The 20,341-nt window shown below is 42.7% G+C and overlaps 1 protein-coding gene across 2 annotated transcripts in view; it reads left to right on the top strand.

Moving 5' to 3' along the window:
* Nucleotides 1-11,094: 11,094 nt before the first annotated feature.
* PPM1A (protein phosphatase, Mg2+/Mn2+ dependent 1A) overlaps nt 11,095-20,341 on the top strand; it is a 44,455-nt gene continuing 35,208 nt past the window's right edge. Inside the window, exon 1 of one of the 2 annotated variants that reach the window (XM_070750663.1) lies at nt 11,095-12,218. The gene's annotated coding sequence lies outside the window, so the exon portion shown is untranslated. The remainder of the gene's footprint in view (nt 12,219-20,341) is intronic. The other variant, XR_011559024.1, reaches the window with a different exon arrangement.

Below are 20,341 nucleotides of genomic sequence, written 5' to 3' on the forward strand. Positions count from 1 at the left end.
TACAGGCCGGGCCCCTTGCCTGGGGTAGAGTTGGCTTTTGCGGGGGGGTGGAGTTTCTTCTTCCCGCCTCCCTTCATCATGGGACTTTGGACAATCCCCACCGCTTGGTTTGCAAGAATTGGCTCACCCAGAATATTATTTTGCAAATTTTTGCAGAGATAGAGAGATAGCCAGCTTGGCCTCGATTGGAAGGGGGAGGGGGGGCCGTGTGGACAGAGAGGTTTTTTAAAAACCAAATTTAAGTAGCTAAAATAAACCTTTTTTTTAGTCCGGGTCATATTGACCGGGGAACAGTGACTTTTATTGCCAAGCAAAAACTAAGCAACCGCCCCCCCCCCAAAAAAAAACCCTAATAGAAATAACCCCTAAATGACCCAAAGTCATGTAATTTCAAGTTTCAGATATGCAGAGAAAATTTTTTACAGGGTCTCAAACTTTGTTTCGGGTCAGATAAGACCCGAAAAGAACAGCAGGGTTAAAAAAGCCAAACTGTTGAAAGAAAATTATAAAGTCAGAAAGAACATTAGCGGTCGTATTGTTCAGTTCTTACTCAATGAATGATCCATGAGACCAGTGATGGCAAAACCATTTTTCCTCGGGTGCCAAAATAATGCATGTGTGGGCTATTGAACATGTGTGCGTGCCCACACCTATATTCATTACCCCTCTATGTGCGCAAGGTCGCCCATTTCCTGACTTCCAGTGGGCTTGGTAGGCCCATTCTTCACCCTTCCCAGGCTCCAGAGGCTTTCGTGGAGCAAAAACGCCCTCTCCTGCTCTCCTGGGGGCCCTCCGGAGGCCAAAAAGGCCCTCCCAGAGCCTCCATGCGAGCCGAAAATCAGCTGGCGGGTGCCCACATGTGTGATGGAGCTGAGCTAGGGCAATGGCTTCCGTGCCAGCAGATATGGCTCCATATGCCACCTGTGGCACCCGTGCCATAGGTTCGCCATCAATGGCATTAGACCATGTCTGACCAATTATATTCAGCACTTGAGGATCTATAGCAGTGATTGTCAACCTTTCTAATGACGCGACCCCTTAATACAGTCCCTCATGTGGTGACCCCCAACCATAAGTCTAGCACCAATTCTCTTAACAGATCTTTATGCTGCTTGGCAGGAAGGTCAGAGGGACACCCCCCACTGTAAACGCTCGATTGGTTGGATTGTAAAAATATGTCCCAAGGCGCCAGAATAGAAGCTTTAGTTCCTAACACCATGGGAGATTTGTCTTTTCCCTTGGTCTTAGGCGACCCCTGTGAAATGGTCGTTCGACCCCTAAAATAGTCCCAACCCCCACGTGAAGAACCACTGGATTAGACCATGTCTGACCAATTATATTCAGTACTTGAGGATCTCTAGCAAACGTTTCATATGGCAGCTTGTTCCACTGAACAATGGAAGCCTGTAGCCTGAATCTCTTACAATTGTAAGGAATAAGTCCACCTCTTGTTCTTTATTTATTTATTTATTGATTGATTTTGTTCAATACACAATGAGGGTTTTAGTGGGTGTACAAATAGTAAAATATATAATGAAGGTTATAGAGAATATACTCATAGTAAAATATATTTAAGAAAGAAGAGAAGATATAGGAATAAAACATATCAATGAAAGAATAGAAGAAAGGTATAGGAAATATAGGAGGGCAATAGGACAGGGGACGGAAGGCACTCTAGTGCAGTGTTTCCCAACCTTGGCAACTTGAAGATATTTGGACTTCAACTCCCAGAATTCCCCAGCCAGCGAACGCTGGCTGGGGAATTCTGGGAGTTGAAGTCCAAATATCTTCAAGTTGCCAAGGTTGGGAAACACTGCTCTAGTGCACTTTCAGTCCAACAGATACTGAAAGACTGTTGTCTGCCCACCACTGTCGTTTCTCAAGCACCTAACAAAAGCAGCCAGAACATCAGCCGGTAGATACAGATGTTCTTGTGAAAACGTGGGGGCGAAAGCTTCCAAGGGAAAAGGAATCCCGGTTGAAGGGCTATTGTGTGCCCAGGTGAGCTGAGAATAAGAGACAGTGGCCAAAATGAAAGAATGGAGCAGTTTGTCCCTGTGGCAGAGACACAAGCCAAATTAAAAAGGGTGGATGTGAGCATTAATTAAATGTCATCTTGTCCTCCCTCTTTTGCCTTTTGCTCCTTCTGTAAATAGAAGAGTTTCCACCACACTATAAACACCTGCTGTAAAAAGTGCTGTCATCTGTAAATCACTTCTATTGCAAGCATAGGAATAGAACGATGAATAATAAAGAAGAGTTGGCCATTTTTTCACCGTTCCTTCTTTTCTTCTTTTTTCTTTCCTCTTCCTTTCTCGTTTCTCTCTTCTTTTTCCCTTTTCTTTCCCAACTTCCCTCTTCTCCTGGCCTTTTTCGCCCCCCCCCCCCCCGCCGCCAGAAGAAGTCCCAGGGGTGAAATCCTTTTTTTAACTACCAGTTCTGTGGGTGTGGCTTGGGGTGTGTGGGCGTGGCTTGGTGGGTGTGGCTTGGTGTGTGTGTGGGCGTGACAGGGGAAAGATACTGCAAAATCTCCATTCCCACCCCACTCCTGAGGGAAGGATACTGCAAAATCAGCCAGAGGTGGTATTTGCTGGTTCTTCAAAATTTCCGCTACCTGTTTCTCCAGAATCTGTCAGAACCTTTTGGATTTTACCCCTGGTTTGTCCTATTTCTCTTTCTTTTGTCAATGTTTCCATTTCTGGTGCTCGTTTTTATCTTTCCTATATGTCAACATTCCCAAAAGCATCTATTTCTCCCAATACCTACATTTTTTGATTTGATTTGATTTGTATGCCGCCCCTCTCTGAAGACTCGGAGCGGCTCACAACAAGAAAACAAAATACAAATTCAATGATTAAAACAGGAAAACAGTTAAAGCCCTTGATTTAAAACACTCATACAACCCAAACAAACCACACATAAAACGGATAGGCTGAGGGGAATCAGTTTCCCCATGCCTGGCGACATAGGTGGGTTTTCAGGAGCTTGTGAAAGGCAAGGAGGGTGGGGGGCAGTCCTAATCTCCGAGGGGAGTTGATTCCAGAGGGTCGGGGCTGCCACAGAGAAGGCTCTTCCCCTGGGTCCTGCCAGATGGCATTGTTTTGTCGACAGGACCCAGAGAAGGCCAACTCTGTGGGACCTAATCAGTCGCTGGGATTTTAATTGGTACCGTATCCTGTTTCCTCTAAAATAAGTCACCTCCGAAAGAAAGACATAGGAGAGGTTTTGTAGGATTACCTAATATAAGGCATCCCCCAAAAGTAAGAGCAAAAATTAATATAAGACGCTGTCTTATTTTTGGGGAAATTTAGCAGGTACAGGTGGTCCTCAACTAAAGAACACAACTGAAGCCCAAAATTTCTGTTGCTAAGCAAGACAGTTAAGTGAGTTTTGCCATGTTTTATTACCTTTCCTGCCACAGTTCTTAAGTGAATCACTGCAATTGTGAGTAACATGATTGTTAAGTGAATCTGGCTTCCCCATTGATTTTACTTACCAGAAGGTCACAAAAGGTGATCTGGGACACTGCCACCATCATAAATATGAGTTAGTTGCCAAGCGATTAAATTTTGGTTGCATAACTATGGAAATCTATCCTGCAATGGTCATAAGGGTAAAGAACAGTTGTAAGTCAGTGTTTTCGGGACTGCTGTAACTTCATACAGAGACTGAACAGGTCAAGGATTACCTATAATCTTTGGTGGCGCAGTGGTTAGAGTGCAGTACTGCAGGCTACTTCAGCTAACTGCTAGCTGTGTAGTTCAGCAGTTCAAATCTCACCACTGGCTCAAGGTTGACTCAGCCTTCCATCCTTCCAGGGTGGGTAAAATGAGGACCCAGATTGTTGGGGGCAATATGTTGATTCTGTAAACCGCTTAGAAGGGGCTGTAAAAGCACTATGAAGCGGTATATAAGTCTAAGTCTATTGTTATTGCTATAAACCCAGGAGAGGGGCGATCATATGTCCGAAGAGAAACTGCACTTATTCTAACATTACATATTTGTGCACAGAGGCTGCAATCGAATAATAAACCCTGATGTAGATTCCACTCTTAAATTTTTTATAAATTCAACTTGCAAATTTACTGCAAAAATTACAATGCATGCCTTGTTAAGACTGTAAGTGTAGTCATCAACTTATGACTCGTTGCTTAACAACTGTTAGGTTGTTAAGATTACAATGATCTCCCCCAAAAGTTACTTATCACTCAGATCTGAAGTTCTGATGTCCCGTCCCCCCCCAAATAGTTATGTGATCACATTTTGAGTGCTCTGCAACCAGGCTACATTTATGGCTATTTGCAACATCCCATGATCATGTGACTGTGGTTTATGAGGGATTTTTTTTGTTTTGCTTTTTTGCTGGAGTCCAGCATTTATTTCTGGTTCCTGGCAAGAAATGACCATTATCAAGAATGGGTTTGCATAATGACTTTGGCGTTTGCTTAACAACCACAGTGTTTTCTTTAAAAATATTCATCATGTTCACTTAAGCCAGTGGTTCTCATCCTGGGGGTCGGGACCCCTTTGGAGGGTCCAACAACCTTTTACAAGGGTTCCCTGTGCACCTATTCTGGAGCTTTGGAACATATTTAAGAATTAATTGGATTTGTATGCTGCCCCTCAGTAATAGTAAATAGATAGGGAAATTGTATCTCTTTGAGGCGAGCTGTTCATGTGAAAAGGAATCCTCAATCTGAGTATTGCATTGGCAGTTCTGTGTTAGCAAAAACTTCAGAAGAGAAGGATTTAGGGGTAGTGATTTCTGACAGTCTCAAAATGGGTGAGCAGTGCAGTCAGGCGGTAGGGAAAGCAAGTAGGATGCTTGGCTGCATAGCTAGAGGTATAACAAGCAGGAAGAGGGAGATTGTGATCCCGCTATATAGAGCGTTGGTGAGACCACATTTGGAATACTGTGTTCAGTTCTGGAGACCTCACCTACAAAAAGATATTGACAAAATTGAACGGGTCCAAAGGCGGCCCTTTCCCTCTCCAGGCTGCGGGCGGGGTCCGGAGAACAATGCCTGGCGCCACGCTCCGATGGCCGAGCTCCTTTCGCCTGCGGCTCCCAGCCCACCGCCTCGCTGGTTGGCTTCTCCTCCTGCTCAGCCTTGCCTCGGCCTTTGTGCGCGGCTTGTCCCGACAGCCCCCCCCCCCCAGCACTTTGAATCCAGCAGCTTCTGCTGGATACGGGCGGTGGGTGGGACGAGCGGCACGGAAGCCAGGGGCTTGGCAGCTCGCCCCGCCCATTGCTCGTATCCAGCAGAAGCAGCGGGATTCAAAGTGCTGGGGTGGGGGGTGTCCCGACAGCCCCCCCACCCCAGCACTTTGAATCCAGCAGCTTCTGCTGGATACGGGCGGTGGGTGGGACGAGCGGCGCGGAAGCCAGGGGCTTGGCAGCTCGCCCCGCCCACCGCCCGTATCCAGCAGAAGCGGCAGGATTCAAAGTGCTGGGGTGGGGGGTGTCCCAGACCTGCTGCCTTTTCCCGCGCCCGCCGCCGGCCCGATCCTGCGCCTCCTGCTTCCCCCCCCCAGCCAAAAATATAAAGGGGTCTCCGGCGGCAGACCGTCTTTGTGTTTTTCACTGGGAGGGGGGAGCAGGAGGACCTTCCTGACTCCCTCCCCCAGCGCCAGACCTCCCGCCCTCCCTCCGAGCCAAAAACCCAAAGCGGCCTCCCGAACGTTTTCCATCTTACGAACCTGCCGCCGCCGCCGAGAAGCCTCGCCGCCCGGCTGTCACCTTTAAAACAGCCAGGGGGCTTCCCAGCAGCTTCCCGAAGCCGAACGCCAAACCCGAACTTCCGGCTTCGGCTTCCGGGAAGCCCCCCGGCTGTTTTAAAAGGTGACAGCTGGGCTGCGGGGCTTCCCAGCAGCCTCCCGAACGCCGAACCCGGAAGTTCGGGTTTGGCGTTCGTAAGACGAAAAAAGTTCGTAAGAAGAGGCAAAAATTTTCTGAACCCCGGGTTCGTATCTCGGGTTTTTCGTAAGACGAGGGGTTCGTATCTTGAGGTACCACTGTACAAATGAAAACACAGAGAGTGTGACCTGGATATTTTTTCTTCTTCTTGGACTTACAACAAAGGTTATTAAAGGCTTGAAGAGCTCTGTTCAATGGAACAAAGGCGGAATGAAGACAAATCCTATGATAATATTTGAATTAAGATTTGTTACAAGCAAAAGGAAGGAATATAAAGAGCCAGTTTGATGTAGGGGTTAAGGTACTGGCCTAAAATCCAGACTGTTTGGATGACTTTGGGCTAGTCACTCTTTTGTAGCCTAATTCACCGCACAGAGCAGTTGTGGGCAAAGGAGGTGGAAGAAGAAGTATTAAGCATGTTTGCCACATTGAGTTACTTATAAAGTAATTAAAGGATAAGTTAAAACATCCTTTACTTCGGCTAACTCATTGTGCACTTAACTGCTGTCACCAGGAATGAAAAGATGTTTTATAGATTTGTTTATGGATAAGACATATAGAGTGGACAATAAATGTTTGTAATTTCAAAGGGATGAAAAGTAACTAAATTTGTTTGCATTTATTGTGATGAAGATTGGAAGTTTAAAAGTGCCATATATTCTTTGGTGTCAGGTCAATTCAATACTATAAGATTAAAAGTTAAGGAAATTACAAGTATATGTTGTCTTCCCTTGAAAAATTAATGTTAATCATTTTATAGGACTTGAGAGTAAATATTAAACTTTTTATCAGATTTAAAGTAGCTCATGGTACATCTGCCACAGAATTAAAAGAAGCCTAGGGTTTATATTAAACAATAATATTTTTTCTACATCAATATCTATACAGGAAGTATGTCTTAAGTGTTTGCATTGGTAGCATAACCCCAATAAGACTCTCTTCTCAATATTAATTAAGTTGCTGGTAAGCCTCTAAAATAATATTCTTTCAGCTTTGGTGGGAATATGATAAAAATAACAGTTTTGGAAGTATGTTTAAAGAAATGTATTACAAAACTAATGAAGGCAGTTAAAAATAAACAAATAAATGATTCAATTCTCTCCAATGCAACATTTGCTAGAAATATTTGAGGGCCGCAATAAGAAATTACAAAGTAAAAAAGCGTTTAAATGTTACATACTGTATAGCAGCCAAATTACTTGCTGTAGAACTGTGGAAAGATTCAGATATTTCAGTACAATAGATAGATTGCATGGCAAGATCTGGTTTATGGCTTTATTTGAAAATGTCTTTGATAAAATCTACCACATGACGATTCCATTAGTGAAGCGTTGCTTTATAAGGAACAATCATTGACCCCCTCAGAAAGGGTTCGCAACTTGGGCGTCCTCCTCGATCCACAGCTCACATTACAGAAACACCTTTCAGCTGTGGCGAGGGGGGCGTTCGCCCAGGTTCGCTTGGTGCACCAGTTGCGACCCTATTTGGACCAGGAGTCACTGCTCACAGTCACTCATGCCCTCATCACCTCGAGGCTCGACTACTGTAACGCTCTCTACATGGGGCTACCTTTGAAAAGTGTTCGGAAACTTCAGATCGTGTAGAATGCAGCTGCGAGAGCAATCATGGGCTTTCCAAAATATGCCCATGTTACACCAACACTCCGCAGTCTGCATTGGTCGCCGATCAGTTACCGGTCACAATTCAAAGTGTTGGTTATGACCTATAAAGCCCTTCATGGCACCGGACCAGATTACCTCAGGGACCGCCTTCTGCTGCACGAATCCCAGCGACCAGTTAGGTCCCACAGAGTGGGTCTTCTCTGGGTCCCGTCAACCAAACAATGTCGCTTAGCGGGACCCAGGGGAAGAGCCTACTCTGTGGCGGCCCCGGCCCTCTGGAACCAACTCCCCCCAGAGATTAGATTTGCCCTCACCCTCCTTGCCTTCTTAAGCTGCTTAAAACCCACCTCTGCCGCCAGGCATGGGGGAACTGAGATACACTTTCCCCCTAGGCCTTTCAAATTTTATGCATGGTATGTTTGTATGTATGATTGGTTTTTATATAATGGGTTTTAACTGTTTTTAGTATTGGATTATACAGTTTTGTTACTGTTGTTAGCCGCCCCGAGTCTGCGGAGAAGGGCGGCATACAAATCCAATAAATAGATAGGTAGGTAGGTAGGTAGGTAGATAATAAATAAATAAATAAATGGAATTTTAAATAAAAAGTAACCTAAAGATTGTTTGTATCAAACTTTATAGGCCTATTAAAATTTATCTAAAATTCAAATAAATTCAAACAAAATTGATATACACAGTACATAAATTTTGCCTTTAATTTCTTTACTATGCCTTACTGCCTTACTATGCCTTACTGCTTTTCTCTGCTTCATAACATTGCTTGAAAGGGAAAAGAATGAAGAAAAGTCAAATATTTAGGTAGGTAGGTAGGTAGGTGGGTACGAAGTTCTATACATCTGGAGAAATTATATATTTTCTTACTGGCTGACACTTCCCTTCTTTAATATTCCCAGGTTAGTTTTGAGGATATGCCTTGTCAATTATGTGCCCTCTACTGGCCTTTCTTTCTGCAAAAAGTCACTGAGAGCCATGGCACACTATGAAACCACAGGTGTTGTGCAGCAAGCAATTCTAGAATGATTCTGGCCCTGCTTGCCATGCTTCAGCAATGTGCTTCTGAGTGTACCACAGCTCTGGAACTGCTACAGACCCAAGCTGTGGCATGCCAAGAAGCTATTGAGCTGCAGCTTACTAAGAAGTCCATGAGTAGTGGCACAGCAAGAAATGCCTGCTTAGGATCCTGCATCCCCTTGCTTGGCTGGGTCAATCTCATCTATGGCTCTGCCACTGCAGGAATAGTCTTGCAAGAGCTCCAGCTCCTAGAGTAGCCAGGGCATCCCACCATGATGTCATTCCCTGCAGAATTTTTCTATGCACAGACAGGATGGGTGAGCCCAGTACAGGAGAAAGGCAGGCAAAGATGACAAAAAGCCTGGGAGGGGGGAGTGATCATAAATGTAGGTGGGCTCAATTTTTTAATCATTTGACAAGGATGCTGCATGTTAAATTTGAAGACTGGTGACAAATATTTTTTCAACACCATCATAAATTTGAAGTCGCTGAATGAACTGACACCAAATAAATTCTACCTGTATTCCTAACATCCTCCTAGACCTAGCCCATGATATGTAGCAATTCAGATGAGAATACATATGTCGTAGGTTGGGGTTTTTTGCAGATTTGTTGACAAGTTTCTTGTCCAATTATAAGTGATAGTAAATCACCAGGGTTTAATAAGACTCCAGGACAATATTATGGACCAGGCATGACATCCAATGTTTGACAGTCATTTCGTTAGTACTATGTACATAACTGGTTGGGTTTGGCAATATATAAACAAACTATCAATGTATGTTTAAATGAATTATATCATTATAGCTTTAAGAGCTAGTGTTGCAGTTAGCCATAAGAGGGAGCCAGCAGCCTGTCTCTCTTTCTCTGATTATTCTCTGCCATTATTATGTCCTCTGTGACTGCTTTGTGCTAAATGCTGGTTTATGTATTTGTAAGCTGAACAGGTAAGATATAGTATTGTATATGTATTGACTGATTTAACTGTGTATGACTAGGATTGTTTGCCAAAATAACTAGTATTTAGAATAGAATAGTATTATTTATTGGCCAAGTGTGATTAGACACAGAAGGAATTTGACTTGGTGCATATGCTCTTAGTGTACAGATATAGATAAAGTATTGTATATGTATTGACTGATTTAACTGTGTATGACTAGGATTATTTGCCAAAATAAGTATTTAGAATAGAATAGAATAATATTCTTTATTGGCCAAGTGTGATTAGACACACAAAGAATTTGTCTTGGTGCATATGCTCAGTGTACAAAAAAGAAAATATAGATTTGTCAAGAATCATGTGGTACAACACTTAATGATTGTCATAGGGGTCATTTATACAGGTTTGTCTTATTAATCCATTACTCATATTTCTGGGCCATCAGCTGGATATCTGCTAGGCCTCCATGTTTCCTCTGTGCATCCTTGGCAACTGAAAGGTCACTCTGCTCACACCTTAACAAGATTCAATGTTGTATTGGCCATTTATCTTGGAAAAGCTACAATGGCCCTAAGGAAATTTGATCGTATATTTTCTCTTTGAATTCCATACTGTGCTTAGGGTTGTCAAACTGGCGGCCCATGGGTCAGATGCATCATGTGCAGGTCATGCCTACCCCAGCTCCGCAAAGGAAAAAACGTCATGAAATGTCATGTGATGGCAACGCGATGCTGCAAGTTTGACTGCCGTGCTGGACATACATCAATTTTGCAATTGCTTTAGCCGGAAAGTGCTTCAGTGCAACCAAGCAAGTGTACTTCCTTGTGTCTTGTACCAATAAGATGGGCTTGATGAGTTTTTCTGCTTTTGAAACAACATACCGTGGCTAATTTGGGCTGCAATTTTCACACCACTGTGCCTACTGTCCCTGTCCTACTGTCATGTTGTCCTTTTATTGTTACATTTTACTTATGTTTATACAAACTGCTATTATCCATGTTTGACAAATAAATAAAGCTATTTATATTATTTAACTTGTTCAGCTGCTCTATCTTTAATTAACCATTTGTATTTCTGTCTTATTTAAAGAAACGGAAATTTTGGGTTTGTCATAATACCCTTCTTTATAATAGCTTGAGAGTTTTCAGTGCATGCTTCAGGCCAACTTCTGTTTGGGGAAATATTAATACATCAGCTACAATACATGATCATTGGGAATCTTCTATCAGCAATTTTAGGGGCAAGAGTGAAATCTTTTAATTAAGGAATGCCTATAAATATTGAACAACGATGAGGCTAATATATTGCACAATCCCACTATCTGGGGATGTCTTGATGTACAGTAATTAGGAAGCTCCCCCTGCTGACTATATCTGATTTTTAAATCCGTCTTTTTTCTTGTAGCTTCTTGGCTAAGATCAAAATTGCCCGTAAAGGTCCTTGCAGCCTATCCAAGCAGCAAATTCCCGGGTGCTGTTTTCGTTGCGCGAAGCCGATCTTAACAGTGTTAATAATGGAAACGATGAGGCTGATATCACTCCCCGACCTACTTTTTCCCCAGTCCTTGAAAAACTGCAGGCCCAGGAGGAAATCGGAGTGACGTCACGGCAACCGCTCCAATAGGTCCTCCTCCCAGTCCGCCCCGCAGCAGCTCTTCCTCCCCCGTCGACCTCAACATCCGGGTCCTTCATGCATTATATCAAAGTAGGGGGGAAGAATAAGAGTAAGAAGAGTAGAAACGACCAATAGTCGACTTTTTTGCCCGCCCGAGAAAGAGACCCTCGGCTGCCAGACGGAGGATGTCGCCTCTCCCTCAGGCTAACGTTGAAAAAAAAGAAACGTAACGGCTCCCGCGCGCACCCCCCCCCCCAAACCTCCATTAGCGGGCAGTTCGCGCCTCCCACAACGCATGCGCACCAAAGCAAATCTGAGCTCGCTCCCGATCTCTATTCAAGTTCCTTCCTCACTCAGCCGGGCGCGCGCGCGAGAGAGACTTGGCTGCCAGATGGAGGACGCCGTCTCTCCCTCAGGGGAACGTTGAAAAAAGAAACGTCACGGCTCCCGCGTGCACCACCACCCCAAACCTCCATTTGAGGGCAGTTCGTGCCCCCCCACGACGCATGCGCACCGAACCAAATCTGAGCTCGCTCCCGGAGTCCCTTCAAGTTCCCTCCTTGCTCAGACGCGGGCGCGCGAGAAAGAGGGAGGGTGGCTCCGCTGCGCGTGCGCTATCTTCGCTCTCTTGTTAGTCCGCCTGCCTAGAAGGAGCCGAAAGAGCGGCGCGGGGAGGGAGGGGGGAGGGCAGGAGGAGGAGAAGAAGAAGGAGGAAAAGAAGCGGGGCGTCGTGGGAGGCTGAGCGTGCAAAAGGCAGCCGGGAGGACGCCGCCGCCGCGAGAAGGGAAGGGGAGGGCCGCACGCGGGAGAAGGGAGAAAGAGAGAGAGGGAGAAGCTGAGGAAGAGTGAAGGACAGGCAGGCAGGAGAGATGAGCGCTCGGTTCCTTCGGAGCAACGAGGAGGAGGAGCAGCGGGAACAGCCCCAGCCTCTGCGGCCGCGGTCTTCGTCGTCTCTGCCGTGCGAATGAACTGAGGCAAAAAGGCGCCTTCGCCGGCCCGGCTCGGCCCAGGCCTACTCCAGCGCTCTCCTTCCCGACCCCCCGTGTTCTGGTTAGCCGCCTTCTCTCCTGCTGTGGCTCGCCTGGGCTGAAAGGTAAGCCGCTGCGGTGCCAGAGGTCGCGCCATAGGCCTGGGAGAAGGTAAAGGCCGCCGCAGAACTCGGGGCCTACAAGCGGGAGCGACGACGTGCTTCTACATGTGGGGATGACGGGGGTGGTTGTGGTGGTGGATATCAATTGTAATGCCAGGAAGGTCGCCCCTACTTCGTTAAACCCAGCTGGCGTTGGAGGGGGGGGAGAGAGAAGGGGGTTGATGGGCGGCTTCACTAAGGGAATTTGATACGTCAGGGCAGCTAACACTGCTTTGTGTGTGTGTGTGTGTGTGTGTGTGTGTGTGTGTGTGCGCGCGTGTGTAGGTGGTGCCGGCGGCTTCTCCTCTCCCCTGTGGAACCGTATTGTAATTGTTCACCCTGATTGCGTTGTTGCTGCTGCCGTTCGTTAAATCGTTGGGTTGGTACTATTTTGGAAGCGCGGGTTTGCGTTGTCACATGGATGATTTATATGCTCTGCGCAGCAGCGTTTCATCAAAGTAACAAACTTTTGAAAAAAAAGACCCTGCCTTCGATGCCCAGGTAAGGGCAGAAAAGAGCAGGGAGGGGAAAAAAGATGAAGTTTAAGGGGATAAGAGTGACAAGAGTGATGGAACATGCGTGCCTTCAGTTTGAGGGGTGGCTTTCTGCTTCGGTCCCACCCCCTTCCTGCCTGCATTTGAAAAGAGAAAAGTACAGTATATAATTGGTAAGGCAGGGCTTATTATGGTGATCTGAAATAAAAATCCCGAAATCTGGTCCTTGGTTAAGACCAGGCAAAAATATACAAACTGCTGCTCTGCCTATGTGTAGAAATATATATACATATATTTACCTATGTTAAAAACCATAGATCCAAAATATATTTTGAAATGGGTAGCGATATGAAAGGTGCAGAGCAGCTTTGTAGATAACATTATTTACATAGGGTTTTAAAATGTGTGTAAGAGGCATATGTATGTATGTATATATGAGAAATATATGTATGTCTATAGCACACTTTAGCAATATTCAAATGTGGCACATCTTGCAAAAGTTATAAATGCATTCAAAGCCGGGTTTGCTTAGAAGAAAAGCCGGTTCCATTTTACTATAATACATTTCCAGCTACGCTGTGTATGCTAATTGTTTATGATGTTTTCCATACATGAGTTGTAGAAAGTTCTTAAATGAGTTTAGACTCCCTTTGTTTTGGATCTGATTTCTCTGTGTTCATTGTTCTTGTCAACTCAGTCAAGTGATGACGTAGTATGATGTTTCTTTCTCTGGAGAGACAGAAGTGGGTGAAGAACTCGTTGTCTGCTAAGCTTTATTAAGCATGATTAAAAGCATACTTTCCCCTCCCGCTGCAAGTGTTCTGTCAATCAGACAGATATGACTGTTTGTAAGATTCTATGTAGGATATATGACTTTAGAAGATTTCATATATATCCATATAAAAGATTTGTGCTTTATCCAATTGATGAGTAGATTCAAGCATTCAATATTTATAAAGCAATGTGCCTTAATTGTTATCTTACGCTTCCTAATTCCATAGCTATTCCTGTAACTTTTTAAAAAAAATTGGAGGGGGAAATGTATAAAATAAACAAAAATTGAAATAAATTTCCTTTTTATATTTGGCATAGTCAATAGAAGATGTTTATTTTCAGGTGACTAAACAGTATCAATGGGATGTAGATACATTGTAATTCTTTAAAAGCCTTCAAGATACTAGCAGTAATTTTGCAATTTAAGATACTTTATATGTTACTGTGGCTTGGTGTAGTTTCTGCTAATCTGTATTTTTTCATCTACAGCACAATGGTATGCAGATGTGTGGTAATTTATTCCTTAGAAGTCTGTCAGATAGTCTTGTTTTAATTCTGTAATTAGGATACACGTTACCATGGCTTTATCTTGGTCTACCTAATAAATCAAATTTTGTGACTTTTATACTAGTACAGGTATAACCCAAGCATCCTTGCATGCATTTAATTTATATTGTGTTCATGCAGTTTTTAGCATTGAGGAGAAAGTAGACATATTGGCACTCTGATTATATGTAGTTCCTATAATTTAAATATTGTCTTAGCTTTAAAAGAAGATTTTTTTTGAAAAGTTGAGATAACTGGAATGCTGAATGGTGTTTTCATTTTCTACTCCTTGCTTATATAATCTACACACTTTTGGTGCTGATAATTTAAATAAAGAGGGTTTTATATAGCAGAGAAAGCTTCAGAATGAATTTTCATATCAGGGTATATTGTTGTAGAAAGTATTTTAACTTGTTTTTATGCTGTTTTAAGTTATGCCTTAATTCGTGTATTTATGTGGTTTTATTATGTTGTAAACCAGTGTTTCCCAACCTTGGCCACTTGAAGATAACTGGACTTCAAGTGGCCAAGGTTGGGAAACACTGTTGTAAACCACCCAGAGTCACTTAGGTATAGAGATTAAATGAATAAAATATAAATTTATGTGTCGTATGCTGAAGAAACTAGGTGGCTTCCAATATATTTTATTCAATTCATATGGTCTGCCTATCTCATTGTGACTCTGGGCGGCAAGTAGAATTAAATTAAATTAAAATTACTATAAAATTACATTTAAAAAACTATAAAATATAAAATTTGGCAGTGGAGAAACAACAACCCAAATTACTAAGACTATTGAAAAACAGGTTACTATGCACACTTGGCGCCCAGGTTCAGGCACAGAACCAAGTCTTTAGGGCCCTATGTCAAACTACCCTGATCTTTGGAAGGAGAATTAAATAGATATATTAAAGCACTTATCCCAATATATCAGATAAAAAATATAACATTTTATTACTTCAAATCCTGGTTACTTATCCAAATGTTTTCTGCATGAGAACTGCCTTTGCCATTTTTCTACAGAACAAAAGGGTGGGGTTTGACCTGATCTCATGGGCCTGCTGTTGGCATGGGAGGCGGGTACAACATCTGAATGCATTTTTCAGATCTCAGCTTCTCCCATGGTTCCTCAGAAAGCATCCTTTCTCTCAGAACTAGTAGGATAGGTATAGTGTTCCTGGAAAAGTTGTAAATATGACCAAGAGAGCCAATTTGATGCAATGGTTAAAAATGTAGGACTAGAATCCAAGAGACTAATTTTTAGTCCTCCCTTAGGCATGAAAATTATTTTGATGATTTTGGGCCAGCCATGCACACTCAGCTCAACCCATGTCAATATTGGGAAAAAAGCAGAAGCATTATGCATTTTATTTTGAAGTGCACAAATTAAAGATGGAATACTATTACTGATGTTAGCAGGAGGTCAAGCTGTGGGAAGCTTTCCCTCAGCACTTTGAATCAAGCCTGGAAGCTTATTAGCAGCCTGTTTAGCTCTGGAAAAATAAGTGCTACACCAACTAGTGCTGGTCAGCATGCTGAACAGCATCTGCCTTTTGTGTCAAGTACAGCTCCCATAAAAGCAGCTTACAGTAATCTAACTAATAGATATAACATTGGCAAGTTTTCAGCAAGTAGCAGGTTGAAATAATTACTATTTTACTTGCAGTTTAATGTTATAGGTCTGTGAAAGAATAATATACCATTTATTGAGGAATTACTGTAAATATTCATATTTGTGGTTGAAAAAGCAAGTATTTTAAAAAGTGGCTGGCTTATATCATGCTTTAATGTTTACAAAACATTAAATGTTTACAAAAACATTTTCTTAATTGTTAAGAGTTAATAAATAATCATATTTATTTATTTAAACAATTTGTTTCCCAAAGGGATGATTTATTAAAATAGTAACACAATTGTGACTTAGCATTTTGTTGTCAAGTTCTAAGAATGAAGATTTCAAATCTCTAGTGTCTTGGCTATGTAGAGGCTAGGGAAAAACTGTTGTTAGCTTTCTTTCCATTCACTTAATAAACCGTAAATAGTAGGAATCACTTTTGGAAAGCACAATCTGGAGAAAAAAGGCTTTTTATAGCGACATAATAAGCTAATAATTTTACTGCCCCCCCCCTAAAAAAGCCACATAAGAACAAAATTTATATATGCAGCTGATGAAGGATAATTCTAAGTATGGCAGAATAGTATTTTTACCCAATGGAGCAGGATTGTCTTTAATGCAATATCATCTCTGGAAAATTCCACTTCAACCCTTTAAAAGCATACATGATTTCCATAACCTATTATGAAACAATTGGGCAATCAAGATTTGCTAATTTTTACTCCATAAACTAGAATTAATGTAAAATATCCTAAGCAATAGTCAATATGTAAAAATGGTTTTCTTTAACTTTTCATAAACTCGGAACGGTAAAAAGTTCCCATTATACAGATGAGGAACTGAGGTTGAGACTAATGACTTCTTTAAAAGCAGCATACAGTAAACTTTCAATGCAATGTATTAATTTGGGAGGGTGTTCATTAAATCAGAATGTCAGTTAAACCTGCATGGAATTTTACCCATATATGAAATTGGAATGAGCTTTTTTGCATTTAGACGACTGACGGCAGAAAAAGACCTCATGGTCTATCTAGTCTGCCCTTATACTATTTCCTGTATTTTATCTTACAATGGATATATGTTTATCCCAGGCATGTTTAAATTCAGTTACTGTGGATTTACCAACCACATCTGCTAAAAGTTTGTTCCAAGGATCTACTACTCTTTCAGTGAAATAATATTTTCTCACGTTGCTTTTTATCTTTCCCCCAACTAACTTCAGATTGTGTCCCCTTGTTCTTGTGTTCACTTTCCTATTAAAAACACTTCCCTCCTAAAGGTTTGTAAAACCTTTAACAATATTGATTCTGTCTTTTACACTGGAAGTCTAGTATTTGAAGGTGGAGGCTAATGCTTTTATCAGCTCTAAAATCAACACGCCCTATTTACCAACTTTTGTTCAAACTTTGATTTATTCAGGCTTTCATATAGTTTTCTAGACATGCATCTAGATCAGGGTGTCAAACTCAAGTCCTGTGGTCCAGTGATCTAGCCCAGAGGGGGCATCCTGTAAAAAGCAAAGGAGCAGCCCGCAATGCCTCTGCCAGCAATGCTCCATTTTTATTTTATTTATTATTTCTGAAATTTATAGGCCACCCTTCTCCTAGGGGACTCAGGGTAGCTTACAACAATAAAAATAATGACAAAGTTAAAATGTCCCAATACATAGAGTGAAAAAGAAATTAAAACCCAGTATAAACGTCATACAATCATCACTCACTCATACAACTGGCCAGAGTGGAAAACTATTGCTCAATGGCCTTAAGCCTGCTGGCATAAGTGTGTTTTCAAAGCCTATTGGAAGGCGAGGAGGATGGGGGGAGTTGATTCCAGAGGACCGGGGCTGCAACAAGAAGGGTCTTCCCCGTGGTCCCGCCAGCCGACATTGCTCGGCCAGTGGGACCTGGAGAAGGCGAACTCTGTGCGACCTAACCGTCGCTGGGATATGTGAGGCAGAAGACAGTCCCATAAATTCTTGTTGCAGGAGGCTGTTGCAGCCAAAAACGGAGCTCAGGAGCCCTTTTTCATTGGCAGAGTGCTCTGGCCACCACAGGCACCCCCAACAAGAGTGATGTCAAAGTGACCATGTCCACCCTGGCTCCCCAAGTTCAAAGACAATCCTGATGTGGCCCTCAATGTAATTGAGTCTAACACTCCTGATCTAGACCATTCATTTGACACTAAATTCTCTTACATTAAAAATGGCTAACAATAGATTTTCAGAACAAAACAAGGTTTGTGGCACTTTAAATTTGACTTTGGTTGTATAAGCAATTTGGCTGGATGAATTATCTTGGAAATAATATAGGGAATGAAAAGGATCTGTTGTCATCTGGTTTTAGAGAGATTTATCTATTCACACAAGTAGTATAAAGGACTGGAGTCAGGTGTTTAACTCTTTTATTTATGTCTTCTTCTTTGAGATAATCAGTGACAGTTTCAAATCCTATTGGAGGTGAGAATTTTTACTACTAACCATAATCTTTTAAAGATTTACAGGCATGTTAGCATCTAATGCTAAGCTGTACTTATTTATGATGTGTGTCCTAGACAACATGGAATAGTATGTCTGGCAGCTGTATTCATCTTTCACTGTCTAATTTGTCAGCCATTTTTCTTGTGAGTTGTGAGGAATTATTTTTGGTTTCATAAAAATATGCATCATGTCCAATCAGGTTTCAGTTAAGTGCTGGATATGGAAATCCTAATCCTGTCCAGTACGGATAATTACACTCTGCTCCACATTTTTTTTTTTTTTTGCTTCCTGCACATGTGGGGAAGAAGTCTGAAATTCATATATCTTTATGTTTTGTTTTTAATTTTCTTTTGTTAACATCTGATTGGCTATACAAGGTTTTCTTGGCTTATAGAAAAATGTATAAAGAAAGAAGGAAGCGCTTTGGCATAATGGTTAATAAGTTAGAAATATAATTGGTGTTGTACTTTTTGAAGGAACATTAAGGAGGGAATTTAATTAAAAGAAAATGAATGTAACTGGGTGACAAAATTAGAAAAAAAACTTGGAACATTTTTGATGATTGATATTAGTTACTAACAAAATACTGCATATTATTCATGGAAAACTAGATGATACACTGTGTTGTTTGAATGTATGTTAAGAGAAAAATAAATAAAAAATACCCCCCCCCCCAATAAAAACAGTCCTTCCTTCCTCTGTCCCTCCATTCATTTCTTCCTTCCTTCCTTCCTTCCTTCCTTCCTTCCTTCCTTGTTCCCTGCATTTCTCCTTCCTTCTTTCCTTCCTTCCTTCCCTCCTTCCTTCCTCTCCACTTTTCTTTCCCTCTCTCTCTTTCCCTTTTCTTTCTTTCTCTCTCTCTTTTCCCTCTCTCTCACAAAAACCTCTGTGCCCCACCATGTGCCTGGGGGGGTGGGGGCGGGAGAGGCTCCGTTGCGAACGCCCAAATTATCAATCTGTATTTAATGTACGCTTAATGTTTAACAAAGCCAATGTCCAAAAATAGGAGAGAATTCTTGAAAAATGAGAGGACTCCAAATAAAAAGGTGGTTTTTTATGAGGGTGGGTTTTTTTATCCCCACAAAATATCCTGTGAGAAAGTTTTTTCAATTTAACACATAGCTGAGATCCATATAATGTGATCACTTATTGTTTCAATGAACAATTCCATTATTAAAAAGTCTAAGCAGGTAGGATGAATGAACTTGAGGGGGTGCGTCTCTGTCTCTCTCTCTCTGCTGAAAAAATGAGACTCCCCACAAGTCAACTTACGGGAAAAGTGGAGAGAGGGCGAGGCGACACCTCCAGTGTACGCACAAGTCTATGCCCACCACTTTTTCCCCAGGTTGCCGCTTCTGCACGTAGGTGGCGAGGCCATCCAACCGCTTCCTCTTGTTTCCTGGTTGTTGTTTTTTTGCTTCCTGTTTCTTCCCGGCAGCGGGAAGAATATTGGCAGGAGTGGGCGGGGTGTGTTCCCTGGACACAGCCGGAGAAGCCGGGCGGGGCTCAGACCCCACGGGGGTTTCCTCCCAGCCGACAGTAGATTAGCTGTCGGGCGGGAGAAACGGCGCCGGCTATACCGCATAGAGTTTGAAAAACCTGCACAGAGTTTGTTTTGCTGCGCGACCACACAGGCTAGAGGGAACAGTGTCCAGGAGCACAGGGTGCAGACACATCCTGTGCTCCTGTCACTCACCCACGGGTCAGATAAATGGCCTCAGCGGGCCGCAATTTGGGGACTGCTGCCCTAGGGGCACCCAGAACTCCTTGCACAACTGCATTCTGTAGCAGCTTCAGCTTCTGGATACGCTTCAAGGGTAAACCCATGTAGACCAGCATAGTACATTGCAGTAGACCATTTGAGCCGGGGTGGCGCAGTGGGTAGAGTGCAGTACTGCAGGCCACTGAAGCTGACTGTAGATCTGTAGGTCAGCAGTTCAAATCTCATCACTGGCTCAAGGTTGACTCAGCTTCCATCCTTCCAAGGTGGGTAAAATGAGGACCCGGATTGTAGGGACAATATGCTGGCTCTGTTAAAAAGTGCTATTGCTAACATGTTGTAAGCCACTCTGAGTCTAAGGAGAAGGGTGGCATAAAAATCAAATAAATAAATAAATTTGATGTCTGACCAGGGCACAGTGGCTGAAATGAGGACAAATTGTAGGATTAGGAACAAATTTTA

The sequence above is a fragment of the Erythrolamprus reginae genome, chromosome 1 (assembly GCF_031021105.1).
Source record: "Erythrolamprus reginae isolate rEryReg1 chromosome 1, rEryReg1.hap1, whole genome shotgun sequence".
In the NCBI taxonomy this organism is placed as follows: Eukaryota; Metazoa; Chordata; class Lepidosauria; order Squamata; family Dipsadidae; genus Erythrolamprus; species Erythrolamprus reginae.